This window comes from Scyliorhinus torazame, chromosome 16 (genome assembly GCF_047496885.1).
Source record: "Scyliorhinus torazame isolate Kashiwa2021f chromosome 16, sScyTor2.1, whole genome shotgun sequence".
Taxonomy (NCBI): domain Eukaryota; kingdom Metazoa; phylum Chordata; class Chondrichthyes; order Carcharhiniformes; family Scyliorhinidae; genus Scyliorhinus; species Scyliorhinus torazame.
Window position 1 is genome coordinate 48,786,606 of NC_092722.1, and position 15,866 is coordinate 48,802,471.

The window sequence follows — 15,866 nt, forward strand, 5'->3', positions numbered from 1 at the left end:
GCCCCCCCCCGTGGTGTGTTTTCTGGCGGCGGAGACGGTTCGCCATGGGTCGCCGGTGGGACCGAAAGATTCTGCCGCTGTCTATGGCGTTTTGAATGGCTCATCCATCCCGCCCCAAGGGAATCCGCCTTGGGGTGGGGGGGGGGGGGGGGGGGGGGGGGCGGTGTCACCTTCAGCAGGAACAGAAGATCTATTCGGATTCCAGATTAGACCCCAATATTTGCTAGGATACCGGATAGAATCCCCAATATTTTATTTAATTTGTAAGTCTGTGAGGAAAGGATACTTCGGTTCAGGAATGACTCCATGCACCTATCCGAATGGCCGAGAGGCCTGGGCTGAGCCAGCGACCGTGGTGGGTGACCATCAGTGTGGCCGCCGTAATGACGTCCATGGCGTTAGCACTACCCTGTCATGGCGGGCCATTGCCAGCCACCGCGGTTGTCTTCTCCACCCCCCCAGCAGTCATGGCATGCCCATTTCGCCAGCCCGAGGCCCCCCCCCCCCCCCTCACGCCGAGCCCTACCTCCTCCGGCCGCAGCATCAGCCAGCACGACTGGTTGACGCATTTTAAAAGCAGATTAGAACCATGCCAGCAGGTCTTCGCCCCATTCGGCCGCAGTATCGTTGGGGGCCACCTCTCACGATTCTCTGGGCCGTGCGTGTTCGCGCGGTTTCCGTGGGCTTGGAGGTTCGCGTTCCGGCGTCAGAATGGGGTTGCAGGCCGTTTCGGCCTAAATGCCTATTCTCCGAACTGGCGCGGGCTCCTGCCCCATATCTATACCACTAACTGGATTTGACCATCTTACTAAGGCTTGCCACAACCCCTCAATTATCAAAACCCCAGGGAACCTTCTTTCTGTAAATAAAATTCCATTTGCCCTATTTAGGTAATCCATTACATGGTTGGAATGAATGATGATCTTACTTTTACGATACTTGAATTACCCCTTCTGTAGTCACAGTGCCTGCCTGTCTTTTAACTAGGATTTTTAAAAAACTTTCCTGCAGTATAGAAATACACACACTAACCTAGGCTTTTAACCATTACTGCACCGGATACATATAATACAATGTATATACAAAGTTCCTACATTTATCTTGGATCCCTGGCAAGAACTGCCAGAAAATCCTGCCCTGTGTGTCAATTGTCTTCTATGTAATTTTAATCATCACACATTGTCGTCCTCTATTTTTATGTGGGTGACACTAGCAAAGCTGCATGTCGTGTTCATCACTAATTTAAAGAACACAATGGCCTTTTTTTGTTTTCCAAAACTAATAATAACAATCTCTTTTGGTAAAGATCGCTTCACTTTTCCACCATATCATTCATTCATGGAATATGACAAAGCCAGCCTGTACTGCTTTAATTGCCTTGGGCCCCCCTCTGACCAAAAATACATGCGCTCTCCCCTTGAGCCCCTTTACATTGTCTGCTTCAATGTCTTACTTCTACCTTCCTCGGTGTTCAATTATGGGCTGGTATTTGAATGTTTTGCCAATGATGTCTGGTTTTGTTGATTCCTTTTGTGAAAAAAAGAAAATATTTGCTCTTCTTTAATCTTGGAAAAAGTGTTGAAAAGATACTTATTCTTGCTCTTTCTTGTCAGCTGTTTAAACGCCCCATCATGTCCACAGTAAATGTTGGATCACAAATTGCTTTATTGTACCAACAGAATGCTCTCAAACTCTGGCAATTCACACTTGCTTGTATCTCACATTTTGTTTTTTTGGGGCAATAGTTATTCACACTAATGCTAATTGAACTAATGAGCTTTGCACTGACAGTATCAATGTATTAACACATTGCATCCGTTTGATACAGTTTATCGCCTTCTCTCTATGGCTTGCAAAGTCATTACTCAGCCACCCTTTTCATTCCAGCTCTGATACTTTGCAGGCTGGTATCTATAAGGTATTAACTCTTCATATTGGCATTCTTAGCTTGCTCTTCTAATTGTGCCATGCACCTTAGTCTAGCGAGTCCTCTTTGCTTTGTTTCTTCCTCCTTTAGTCACCATCTGAACTATTCAGTAGTTTGCCAGTGTGTGGGACTCCTTTCCTATTGAAATGATGTTAACATTGAAATGACTTTCTGTTGCTTTGCAATTTATCCTGAACCTGGCTGCTCACACATCTGTACAGTGCTTTGATGAAACTATATTTGGAATACTGTGTGCAGTTCTGGTCTTCATATTTAAGAAAGGATATACTTGCATTGGAGGCAGGTACAGCTCCGATTCACTGACTTGGTCGCTGGGGGGAGAGGGTTGTTATATTATGGAAGGATGAGTAAATTAAACTCAAATTTTATAAGAATGAGAGGCAATCTCATTGAAAAATTCTGAAAGTACTTTATAGGATGAATGCTGAAATATGATTGGTTGGGAATCTAAAACACGGGGGCATAGTCTCAGGATAAGGGGCATTCAGGATGGATATGAGGAGAAATTTATTCGCTCAAAGGGTTGTGAATCTTTGGAATCAGAGGACTGTGGATGCATTTAAGGCTGGGATAGACAGGTTTTTAATGCGTCAGGGAATTAAGGGTTATAGGGAAAGAGTTGGAAAGTGGAGTTGAATCCTAGCATTAGCCATGATCATATTGATGTGGAGATGCCGGCATTGGACTGGGGTGAGCACAGTAATAAGTCTTACAACACCAGGTTAAAGTCCAACAGGTTTGTTTCAAACACTAGCTTTCGGAGCACTGCTCCTTCCTCAGGTGAATATTGAATAGTGAAGCAGGCACATTGGGTCGTGTGGTCACTCCTGCTCCTATTTCTTATGTTCCTATGTTGGACTGTAATATTTAAGTTTTATTTCCTACCCATGTTCGATCATGTCATTTCCTGTTTTTACATTCAGGACTCAACTTATGGGGGAACTTTCCAAGTTCACAAAGAGCTTCGCCTGTCCAGACACACAGGATATCGGGATGCTTGGCATTGAAGGTAATCCTCTCAATGTTGGACCAAAGGGTTTTGCATTTGAGCCCCAGACCAAAATTTGGTTAATAAGCTCTATGTGTTGCTGGCAGTATTTATTTTCTATCCCTAATGCCAGTACGCCATCAATCATCTAAAATGTGAACTAGAGTCTTGTGTTGCTCAGACTGGATGGAGTTGGCAGGTTCTCTTTCCTGAAGGATATGAATTGATCCAATTGGATTTTTACAGCAATCCATTAGCTTTTATTGTCATTTCCTGATGCTAACTCATAAATGAGTTATTTGCTCACATTTGAAATTTCAGCCTCTGATTTGCTAGTCTAGTAGCATAACCATTGGGCTGCTGTACTCAGATATCATGAAGTCGATTGGCCTGAGCAGATGAATGTATTCCCCCAAAAAAGGATAATCCTGGTGTCCAAGTCAACACTCCTCCCTCGATCAATTAAATAAATTTGTCATATGGGCCCATAACTTCGAGGTTTCTGGGCATCATGACTGGGGTACATCCCAATGATTCACTGGGCCAACCTCTGAAGGTCCCCAGGTAAAGACTACCTGGCAATTGCCTGGGAAGCTCAAACTTCCTTTGGGCAATTTTACCGTGCAATTGGAACTGTCTGAAACTACGATTTAAATCACAGATTGCGGATGATTCCAACTGTCTTACAGTAATAATTACCCAGGAAGAGTCAGAAGAATCAAAACTATATCTAACTCCTGGGTAACCATAGTACTGACTGCCTCTTCCAGTCAGTACGATTAAGGAATGGGTTAACAAACATTAAAATCAGATGTCTCATTGATCCAATAATTGACACTGATATGTAAAGAGGCTACAGGTGGCCTTTGGATCATGTGATGTTATGATAGAGTTTGGTGCAGAGTGCGTTCAAGGAAAAATAAAGGTGTTTGGGAAAAGGAGCAGAGCTCGTGACCCTCTACTCAACAGCAGCCAGAGGCTGACAAGTACTATGGGGGGTTAAATGTAGTGAGACATGAATCATCCTCAACCAGGATCTTGGATTCATGTCTCACTACATTTAACCCGGGTGGCACGGTAGCCCAGTGGTTAGCACTGTTGCTTCACAGGTTTGATTCCCGCTTGGATGACTGTCTTTGCGGTGTCTGCACGTTCTCCCCGTGTCTGCGTGAGTTTCCTCCGAGTGTTCCTGTTTATTTCCACAGTCCAAAAATGTGCAGGTAAGGTGGATTGGCCATGATAAATTGCCCTTAGTGTCCAAAAAGGTTAGGTTGGGTTACTGGGCTACGGGGATAGGGTGGAGGTGTGGGCTCTTTCCAAGGGCCAGTGCAGACTCGATGGGCCGAATGGCTTCCGTCTGCACTGTAAATTCTATGATTCTATGAACCCCCCACCATCTGGCCTGGGCTTGCAATATCCGACCAATTTGAGACAATTCTCACCTCTTTAACCTGTGATTATCCCTCACTGCAGTTGCACTTGGACCTGTAAAGACTAATTACTGCAAAGACTCGGATTCAAAGTATCATCTTGCATCATTGGCTTTGTCTATATCTGCTGTGTTTGTGTAACCTACCTCTTCACTCACATGATGAAGGAGCTACGCTCCGAAAACTTGTGATTTCAAATAAACCTGTTGGACTTTAACCTGGTGTTGTAAGACATCTTACTCTGCTTTATAATGACTCTGACTCTGATTGCCACGCCACAGAAATTCAGGCCCATTAAGTCTATGGGTCATATTTACCAAAGAATGGCTACAATATTTGCCGATGTTTGGTAATTGCCTGAAGATGTATCAAATAATTAGCAAGAGTGTTATATAAACACAAATATTTTTATTCCCATTTGACAATTTGACTAGGCCCATCCTCTTGTACTCTGTTTGAAAGGGTTGATGTGTTTCTGTTTAACTATGTGCCTTTTGTTGCTCTTTTAAAATATGCAGCTATGAGGGACCATTTCTGGTGCCTTTACAAATAATGTAACCGTGATTTAAAGCTGTTTATACCCTCTCAGAGTGAACCAATTTTAGGATTTGTCACCTGACGCAGATAGTTGTGTACGTTAGTTTTAATTTGCTGGAAGCCTTGTTGCTCTAGTAATAGGGTACATAATGTTTTAATGATCATACTCTGAAATCTAATTTTGTAAACACTAATAATTTGCAGCAAAGGCTCATACAAAATGCAGCACGGTAGCACAAATGGGGCAGCACGGTAGCACAAGTGGATAGCACTGTGGCTTCACAGCGCCAGGGTCCCAGGTTCGATTCCCTGCTGGGTCACTGTCTGTGCGGAGTCTGCACGTTCTCCCCGTGTCTGCGTGGGTTTCCTCCGGGTGCTCCGGTTTCCTCCCACAGTCCAAAGACGTGCAGGTTAGGTGGATTGGCCATGATAAATTGCCCTCCGTGACCAAAAAGGATAGATGGGGTTATTGGGTTACGGGGATAGGGTGGAAGTGAGGGCTTAAGTGGGTAGGTGCAGAAACAAAACAACTTGTCATTTTAGAACATAGAACATACCGTGTAGAAGATGGGCCAAATGGCCTTCTTCTACTCGGTATGTTCTATGTTCTAAAATGACAAGTTGTTTTGTTTCTAAATAACCCAGGGAGGAAAGCTCACCACATGGATTGTGACCTTCCATTATTACTTACGTTTGGTGCCTTATTTGAAAAGCTAGCACTTCATCATATGCCATTATTGTTTGGTGTGCAGGTGCAGTAAATCTGAAAGGTTCCAGCCTTCCAATACTAAATATTGGTATATAATTAATAGAGAGCTGCATGAAATATAAACCTCTAATGGAAACATGTAAAATAGGCTTTTGTGGGGAGATCATGATTTACAGAGTAAGTGTATAAGAATGAAAATGCAGAAAGTACTTAGCGTGTACAATCCTTAATCTTTTATCCATTCCACCACCCTTCTGCCATTTGGCTGATGGCTTGCATTCTTTTGCTCTTCCACCCTCCCAACTGAGAATACAACCTTGTGCCTGCAGTGAAAACCCTCTACTAAGATGGAAGGTTTACACCCTAGCTTTAAATGCCTGGTTGTCCATATTGTCATAGTGACCTACTGCATAAAGAAATTCTTCCAAATGCATAGGTAGGTGGACTGGAGAGAGAGAGAGAGACAGAGTGCGAATTGAGGGGATAATACAAAAGTCAGTGTGTTGTATATTTTACATCTTTGATCTATGCAGTGATGAAACAGTTTCTATGGGCGGGATCTAACCAAATTGGAAAAGAGTCCTGCAACGAGCATGTTTAGCCGCGTGTTAGCGCCGAGAAATACCACGCTATCTATCGGGACTCTGTTTCAATTTGGAACCTCAGCAGGGAACATAGGGCTGGATGGAGGGGGGGGCAGAGGGGGAGAGGTGTTTAACATTGGGTGCCCCGATCTCTGTGCAGCCGGGCTTGCCGGTGTCGTTAGGCCCTGCTCGTCACAGTGAAGGCACAAAACCCGCCCCCTTTTTAAAAACGGCCCTGTAGGAAGATCTTGACGGAACCTGCCTGTTTCCCAAGGAGAAACACACCGATTTTCAGTCAGAACCTGACACTTGGTCATTAAGCCAGGTGACCAGCACTTGGAGTATAAAAAAGCGTGATTGTGGACAGTTGGTATAGGAATATAAGACCATGAAGATTGATTTAACGTTTCCGGTTGACAAATTTATGTATTTGTTAACTGATCGTATTATTTTGGCTGGAATTCTCTTGTCCCGCGGGTTTTCTGGCGACGTGGGGTGGCTTCAATGGAAAGTCCCATTGACAAGTGGTGGGAGTAGAGAATGGCAAGCCGCACGGAAACATGCAGCTGGGGGACCGGAAAATCCAACCCACTGTCTTTCAGAAGTTATTGGCATGCAAGCCCCCAGGGTAGTGTCAGTATTTGCAGGAGAGGTTTACAAAATTTGAAAAAGCTGAAACCTACTGTCTTAAATTGATTAAACATTCTTTCCGATTAAGGCCTTTCTCTGATCACCTGAAGCCCTAAAATTTTTGTTCAAGAATCTTAATGACTTTTGATTAAAAACAATTGCAAAGTTTGATCCACAAACTTAGTGCATGTGCATTCTGTGGATATCTTTGAGTTTACTTGAGTTGTACTTCTATATATTTACAGTAAAGTGTACGTATGGTTCTTTGTCTTCTTTCTCTTCCTGAAGGTGTGGGCTTGGGTGTTTGAAATAGGAAACATAATCTTGTCCTCGGCTGGACTTGACCAGCAGGCAACACTGAAAGGTAATCAGGTTAAAACTCTTGACAATTTTTCCTTTCCTAACATAGCAATATAAACAGTCCAGACTGCCAACATTAAGTGTACATTTGATTGCTTCATATCATTATGCACCAGCAAAACAATTGTTAAACTGCAAATCTGAAATGTTGACTGTCTTTATATGCTATTGAAAAAGAAAGCTAGCCATTTCATTGTGAACCAGAACTGTAATTTTATAATCAACTCCCTGTGCAATGTATCTTCCGTGAGAAAAATTAGTAGAATAATAATCCAGTGAACATTGATTATCATCTGTATCTGCAATCTTGCTGAACACACTCTTTACTGTGATCATTTTGAGAGCTCAGTACTCAGAAGCATACACATTGAGGTTACTTACGCCAATTTTCCAGAGTTCTCCAAACTTGGTGTGGTTCATGCACTTAACCTTGAAACCTGTTCGCTGCACTTTCTAGATAGTTGGTGTGAGGGCTGAGCACTACAGCTCTACCCAGCTTGAAGGAATTAAAATCAAATCACAAGCCTGATGTTGGCATTCACTTCCCCATCATGTACTGGGAAAACAGTAATTTTTTAACTAAGTGCCAGCTTGTATATTTTCCTCAACACACCAATATGTTAATTTGTTTTCTCCACCTTTCCCTGACGAAAACTGGGATTTCTCCCACCACATTCATATCATCTGTTCTAAGCTTCCTTACCACCATCCCTCCTCTCCTCTCTCATTCCCATACCACAGTACGAAGTCTTACAACACCAGGTTAAAGTCCAACAGGTTTGTTTCAATGTCACTAGCTTTCAGAGCGCTGCTCCTTCCTCAGGTGAATGAAGAGGTATGTTCCAGAAACATATATATATAGACAAATTCAAAGATGCCAGACAATGCTTGGAATGCGAGCATTAGCAGGTGATTAAGTCTTTACAGATCCAGAGATGAATCCATGTCGCATTACATTCATCTCCCACCATCTGGCCTGCAAAATCCTACCAACTGTCCTGGCTTGATACAATTCACACCTCTTTAACCCGGGGTTTCGATCTGTAAAGATTTAATCACCTGCTAATGCTCGCATTCCAAGCATTGTCTGGCATCTTTGAATTTGTCTATATATATGTTTCTGGAACAGACCTCTTCATTCACCTGAGGAAGGAGCAGCGCTCCGAAAGCTAGTGACATCGAAACAAACCTGTTGGACTTTAACCTGGTGTTGTAAGACTTTGTACTGTGCTCACCCCAGTCCAACGCCGGCATCTCCACATCATGATTCCCATACCAAGCATCCCTGCCCTTTACCCTCTCTACCCCTACCAGTTAGTCCGTTCAAAAAACCTTAAAATTGGCGAATGTTGCGTCAAGCAAAAACCGAGATTGACACCCGGCCAGCAGGTGTGGGACAGGTTGAGGGTGGCACACCAGTACAATTCAGGCTAACCATTTAACCTGGTGGTATTGGACAGTCAAGGGAATCCTCGATCTTGCTAACATTTCTCTGTCTCTTCCCCCTCCATCTGCAGATACACGGATATTGGACTACTTGCTATCTACATGGCCATTGCTGCCATTGCAGATGCACCGAGGCTAGAGCGGTAGGCCCTGCACAAGAAGAGCCTGCCCCAGAAGAGTAGGGGACAGCCGGTGAGGCTCAAATGCCGGCCATCCAACAGGATGAGGAGAAGGTGTCCCTCATTGCCTCGGTCGTGCCTCTCTGTATATTGTGACTGGCAAAGGTCAGTCAGCGCCCTAGAAAATGTTCTTGATGCCCTAAGCCACAACGCTTTGTGAATGGGCCAAGCTCTGGAGTGCTGCATCAATGTCCATCTACACTCGGGACATGTCTGCCTGTAACTGGGCTCTCCTGTCCTGCGCCTCGGCCATCGACAGTACAGTGTGCCCCAAGCTGAGCGTCCTGACATATGGCCTTGCACCGCAAATGCCACCCTTTCAGTGTTGGACTGGATGTCATGCATTGTCAGCACCATCTCCTGGGCCTGAAGGTGGTTGGACTCCTCCAGCTGTACCTGCAGGCACTGAAAAGTTGATGACACCCCCTACTGTAAATTCTGGCTCTGCATCTGTATCTCCACCAGTGATGGGATCATCTTTCCAGAAGCATGGCACCTGTCTCGCCGACAGCTGTTTCCTGGGATCGGCAGCCCTTCAAGCGTCTTCTCCCTTCGGAATCCCGCCTGCACCTAATGTATTGTAGCGTGTGTGTGGTGCTCACCAGGGAATGACCTCGGCAGCTGATCACTTACATTATACACAGAGGTGACAGTTTCTGTGGTGATGGATGGTGCAGGTGACCGCAGTGGCGAAACGTCAGTGTCTTCCCTGGAATGGTGCTCCAGGTGTGCTGGGGATCTAGCTGGGGCAGAAACCCCAGATGGCCCAGCCTCTCTGATGGTGAACCTGTAAATCGAAAGACATTGGGTGAGATCTCGACTGGTTGCCCGAAGGAAGTCATTCATCTTTTGACATTCTTTGCTGGTCCGCCTGGTGATGCTGCCAACACTGACAGCCTCTGCCACCTCTCCCCAGGTGCTGTTCAGTAGGGTGGGCTTGATTCTCCACCACACCCTGGGGAAGAGGATGTCCCTCCTTTCCTCAATGGCATCCATCATTCGGTCAATCTCGCACTCCTGGAATCGGGGGGGTCTTCGTGCAGCCATATTCTTGGAGCACTTATAAGCAGCTTCAGCTTGTCAGGCACTTTAACGCAAATCCCGGCACTGGCTAATCAGACGCCAGCGGGGCTGGGACTCGCTTGCGTTTCATTTAGGTAGAGTGCTGATCCATTTACATGACCTGAATTTTAGCTGCATGGTGACCCCAGCGGGAGCATGAATTCCATATGATTATTTTCTGGCGGGAGAACATGGTGTGGGATTCTCCGATTGCCGACACCAAAATTGCATTTGGCGATTGGCCGGAGAATCCTTTTGATGCTGAAATCGGGGACGGTGCTGGTTTTCACATGCTCCGCCCACTCAAAAACAGTGAGTTCGCCGCACGCTGTTGGGACGGCCTCAGGACATCACCTGAAGGTCCTCCCCGATCCTCCGCTCCTGATGGGCTGACTTCTCGACGGCATGGAGCACTTGTGGTCCGAAGTTTCGGCAACCTCGCGTGGCGGCTGCACACAGTCCGGGAGGTGGGGGACGGGGGGGGAGCTGTTCTGCTGGCCGGGGGGGGGGGCTTCCGCGGGGTTGGGGGGGACTAGTGATGAGTGGTGCGGAGGTGGCGAGGGCTGTTACAGGGGGGCACTATCTGGCAGGTTGGGTCCACGTGCGGCCGTCGCCATGTTGTACAGACCCGACAATTCTCCGTCCATATCTGCAGGCAAAGCTGGGAGTTTTACATGGCGCGGCTGCTAGCCCCCCACTGGGCAGAGCACGTAACGGGGGCAGTGCTGACTTTTTGGTCGTAATACCAGCCACATGCTCCGGACACAGCCTCAAAATCGGAGAATCCAACCCAAGGTCTCCCAAACGGAGAATCCAGCTCCATAAATAAAAATAGAAAATGCAGGAATTATTCAGCAGACCTGTAGAGAGGACCATAGATGGTCCTATGTTTTGTGGACATAACTTGTCTTTTTTCGTTACCTGTTCATGGGATATGGGATTTCTGCAAGGCCAGCATTTGTTTTCCTTCCCTAATTGCCCTTGAACCGAGCCAAAACAGCCCATCTTGGCTCAGCCGGTCCATGCGGTGTTAATGCTGAACTTTAGCTAATCTAAATCTACCATCATAACCATCTGTTCCCTTTCTCCTTACATGTTTGTCTAACTTCCCCTTAAATGCATCTTTTCACTCACTTCAAACACCCACTGCAGTAGTGAGTTCCACATTCTCACTCGTTGAGTAAAGAAGATATATTGTGCATTACACAGCATAAAATCATATTTTTCTGTGACAAACTTCATGAAAGATACCTTGTACAGAAAGAAAAATGCTTGTACAATAATGCAAATAATAATAATAATTGCAATTCTTTAATGTATGATATTTTGATGGACAAAAGTAGTACCTCAGAAGGTTTCAAAATATAAATATATTGCATCAAACCTTGTCTGAGCATACCCCCAAAATATGCCGATCTTTGACTTTCATAAACTCAAATTTCCCCTTCAAATGTTACCTGAATGTTGTAACAGAAAAGCCATCTTTGTCTTTTACTTATCTTGCACTTCTGTGCAGCTAGCAGGTATAAGAATAATTGGTGCTCTTTGCCTTCCTAGAAAATGCTGAGGCATGTTGGAAATGGTGAATATCCATTCGGTAAAGTGAAAAGATCCCATTTTCTTCTGTACGATTGGATCATTCAGTAGCCTTTTGGGAGTTAAGATTAGTGAATTCAAGAACAGTTTTATGCTGCTCTGTGTCTGAACGTATTTTGTTATTAGCTATGAGAAAGTGCTTGAGTGGTAAATATATTCATCTCATTCATAGAGACTGAATTGAATCCAAGCATCTGAACCAATATTTATGTTTGCTTGCCTCGTCTCATCTAGTTCCCTGCTTCAAAAAAATTTGAGACTGTGTCTAAGGAATTTTCTAAAATGTTGGCACATTTTAATTTCCATGAGGGTGATTTTGCACCTACGTCCACTGTCACCGCGAACAGTGATGCAGGCACAAAATCCGCTGAGAATCGGGAAACAAGATTCTTGCCGATGAGAACTCGTTTCCCGATTTTCTATGCCCCACAGCGGCATGAACAACTAGGTTCATGACCGTAAAGGCAAGAATCTAATTTTAATACATTTTAATGCAATTACATAGTTAGTGAACGCACGACGCCCCCACCACCACCACATCACCCACTCTGACTGAGGGTGGAACTTTCCATTATTTTTTCAGTGTCAGGCTCTGACTGAATCGCAGAGTGTAGCTCGTCACACAGACGCCTCGTCACACTGACGCCTTGTCACACTGACGCCTCCTCAGGGGCTTGTTTAGCACAGCGGGCTAAATAGCTGGCTTGCAATGCAGATCAATGCCAGCAGCGCGAGTTCAATTCCCATATTGGCCTCCCTGAACAGGCGCCGGAATGCGGCGACTAGGGGCTTTTCACAGTAACTTCCTAGCCTACTTGTGACAGTAAGCTAGTATTATTATTATCACACAGACGCCTCGTCACACAGACGCCTCATCTCACGGATGCCCACATACCACGTCCCACACACCCCATGTCACATGCCACGCCCCACACACGCCTCACAGATGCCAGGCCTTAAGTCCAGACGCAGCGGTGCATCAATCACGGAACCGGCGAATCGGCCGCTGTCCCGTTCCCAGAGTGTTGTGTTCCTCGTTACGCCCGTGCTAGCCCCTTGGGAGCAGTTGAATCGCTGCAGCTGTGAATACGATTTCGCCGTCGTGAAATCCCACAGTTTTCATGACGGCGTCAACACTTAGTCTCCAGAATGGAGAATCCAGCCCCTCAGAATCTCTCTCCTCATTTTATTCTCTTTGGCCTGCTTGCTCATCTCACTTTCTCTTTCTCACTGTAGCTCTTGAAACTAATTTACACATGATGCTCAATATTGTTACAGCACCCTGGTCTAGTTCGTGATCAATTCCAGCCCGACAGGCCTCTGAGTCACAACACAAATGAATTAGCCAACAGTTCTTATAAGAATTCTTGAAATCTTCAGCCCTTGGCTGCCCAATAATTACAGTCACCAAGTTTGTAAGTGGAAACACAGAAGACACAGCCAGAGTGAGATAGCAAAGAATGAGTACGGGAATTTGAATCTAGGTGGGAATTGAATCCAATCAAATCGGTCCGGCAGTTCCTTTTAAATTTTAGGAGTTTAAATTAATTTAAATTAATCTAGAATTGTGCAGTTTAGGTTAACAAGGGCTGCCCCACACACTCACATAACTGGTTGGCAGTTAAGTGTCAGTCACTTTAATCTAAAAGCAGGTGGGGGAGGGGAGTCAACACAGGCCAATTTAAAAAGAGCAACTTGTAACTCACTCCCAGTGAGTTCTCCCAGTGAGCCAGAGAAGACACAGCCAGAGTGAGACAGCAAAGAGTGGGTTTGGGAATTCAAAGCTAGGTGGGGAGGAGGTGCTTTTTAACCCTGGTAAGTGACTGGTAAGTAGTTTTTCTTTTTATTCTCTAATTTATTTATTTATTTTTTCTTTCGTGTTTTGGAATTGTAGTTGTATAAGTTTACCTAAGGTTTAAGACATGGCAGGAGATCTCAGACCCGTGTCATGCTCCTCGTGTGCGATGTGGGAGCTCAGGGACATGTCCACTGTCCCTGGCTCCTTCACGTGCAAGAGGTGTGTCCAGTTGCAGCTCCTGTTAGACCGCTTGACGGCTCTGGAGCTGCGGATGGATTCACTTTGGAGCAACCGCGATACTGAGGACATCGTGGATAGCACGTTTAGCGAGTTGGTCACACCGCAGGTGAAAGGTACTGAGGGAGATAGAAAATGGGTGACCAAAAAACAGAGCAAGAGTAGGAAGGCAGTGCAGGTGTCCCCTGCGGTCATCTCCCTGCAAATCAGATATACCGGATACTGTTGGATACTGTTGAGGGAGATGGCTCACCAGGGGAAGGCAGCAGCAGCCAGGTTCATGGCACCGTGGCTGGCTCTGCTGCGCAGCTGGAGAGGAAGAAGAATGGCAGTGCTATAGTGATAGGGGACTCAATCGTAAGGGAATAGACAGGCGGTTCTGCGGACGCAATCGAGACTCCAGGATGGTATGTTGCCTCCCTGGTGCAAGGGTCAAGGATGTCTTGGAGCGGCTGCAGGACATTCTGGGGGTGGGGGGGGGGGGGGGGGGAGGATGAACAGCCAGCTGTCATGGTGCACATAGGCACCAACGAGTAAAAAACGGGACGAGGTCCTTCAAGCTGAATTCAGGGAGTTGGGAGTTAAACTAAAAATTAGGACCTCAAAGGTAGTAATCTCAGGATTGCTACCAGTGCCACGAGCTAGTCAGAGTAGGAATGTCAGGATAGATAGGATGAATGCGTGGCTCGAGAGATGGTGCAAGAGGGAGTGATTCAAATTCCTGGGGCATTGGATCTGGTTCTGGGGAGGTGGGACCAGTATAAACCGGATGGCCTGCACCTGGGTAGGACTGGAACCGATGTCCTAGGGGGGGGGGGGGGGGGGGGGGGTTTGCTAGAGCTGTTGGGGAGGGTTTAAACTAATATGGCAGGGGGGTGGGAACCGATGCAGGAAGTTGGAAGGTAGTAAAACAGGGACAGAAACAAAAGGTAGTAAGGGGGAAAGTGTAAGGCAGAGAAGCCATAGTCAAAAATCAAAAAGGGCGACAGGACAAGTTACAGTGACTGAGGGGAACTCAATGAATAGGACCAGTAATACTAAAAGGAATAAAACGGGAAGTAAAAACATAAATTTAACAAAAATTTAGCTTTTTTTTGGATTTCGGCGGCAGCGGTGCGCAGGGGCCTTCTTGGAGGTGAGTAGTGTGTTTAAAAACCTTACCTTTACAGGAGCAGCCCTTTGGATTTCGGCGGCAGCGGTGCGCAGGGGCCTTCTGGGAGGTGAGTAGTTAGTTTAAAAGCTCTTACCTTTACAGGAGCAGCCCTTTGGATTTCGGCGGCAGCGGTGCGCAGGGGCCTTCTTGGAGGTGAGTAGTGTGTTTAAAAACCTTACCTTTACAGGAGCAGCCCTTTGGATTTCGGCGGCAGCGGTGCGCAGGGGCCTTCTGGGAGGTGAGTAGTTAGTTTAAAAGCTCTTACCTTTACAGGAGCAGCCCTTTGGATTTCGGCGGCAGCGGTGCGCAGGGGCCTTCTTGGAGGTGAGTAGTGTGTTTAAAAACCTTACCTTTACAGGAGCAGCCCTTTGGATTTCGGCGGCAGCGGTGCGCAGGGGCCTTCTGGGAGGTGAGTAGTTAGTTTAAAAGCTCTTACCTTTACAGGAGCAGCCCTTTGGATTTCGGCGGCAGCGGTGCGCAGGGGCCTTCTTGGAGGTGAGTAGTGTGTTTAAAAACCTTACCTTTACAGGAGCAGCCCTTTGGATTTCGGCGGCAGCGGTGCGCAGGGGCCTTCTGGGAGGTGAGTAGTTAGTTTAAAAGCTCTTACCTTTACAGGAGCAGCCCTTTGGATTTCGGCGGCAGCGGTGCGCAGGGGCCTTCTTGGAGGTGAGTAGTGTGTTTAAAAACCTTACCTTTACAGGAGCAGCCCTTTGGATTTCGGCGGCAGCGGTGCGCAGGGGCCTTCTGGGAGGTGAGTAGTTAGTTTAAAAGCTCTTACCTTTACAGGAGCAGCCCTTTGGATTTCGGCGGCAGCGGTGCGCAGGGGCCTTCTTGGAGGTGAGTAGTGTGTTTAAAAACCTTACCTTTACAGGAGCAGCCCTTTGGATTTCGGCGGGAACCGGAAGTTCAACCTCTGGCAAGTTTCCCCCCCCAACCAATAAATTCTGGTGGAGAGGAAACCCGAGACACTACACGTGTAGTGTCTCCCACCCGCCCTCCTCCTCTAACCTAATAATAAGACCCATTGGTGTAAGGTAAGTGCCATATTATATTATTATATTATTAGCATTGTGCAGGTCAAGGATTGGAGGTGGAGGAGCAGTCTCTGCCAGCGAGAGAACCTGAGAACATCTCAGAAGGTAAGCAAGTGATTTTTACTTTTATACCTTTTTTTCAAATTGTGTGTGTCGGGGGGAAACTGAAGTGACA

General features: G+C 46.2%; 1 protein-coding gene across 4 annotated transcripts in view; it reads left to right on the plus strand.

Annotated features, from left to right (window-relative positions):
- The window catches only part of disp3 (dispatched RND transporter family member 3), an 876,012-nt gene that overhangs the window by 163,302 nt on the left and 696,844 nt on the right, over window positions 1–15,866 (plus strand). For 2 of the 4 annotated variants that reach the window (XM_072478460.1, XM_072478462.1), the window contains 2 exons: window positions 2,872–2,957; window positions 7,115–7,190. The gene's annotated coding sequence lies outside the window, so the exon portion shown is untranslated. The remainder of the gene's footprint in view (window positions 1–2,871; window positions 2,958–7,114; window positions 7,191–15,866) is intronic. The other 2 variants (XM_072478461.1, XM_072478463.1) reach the window with 1 other exon arrangement.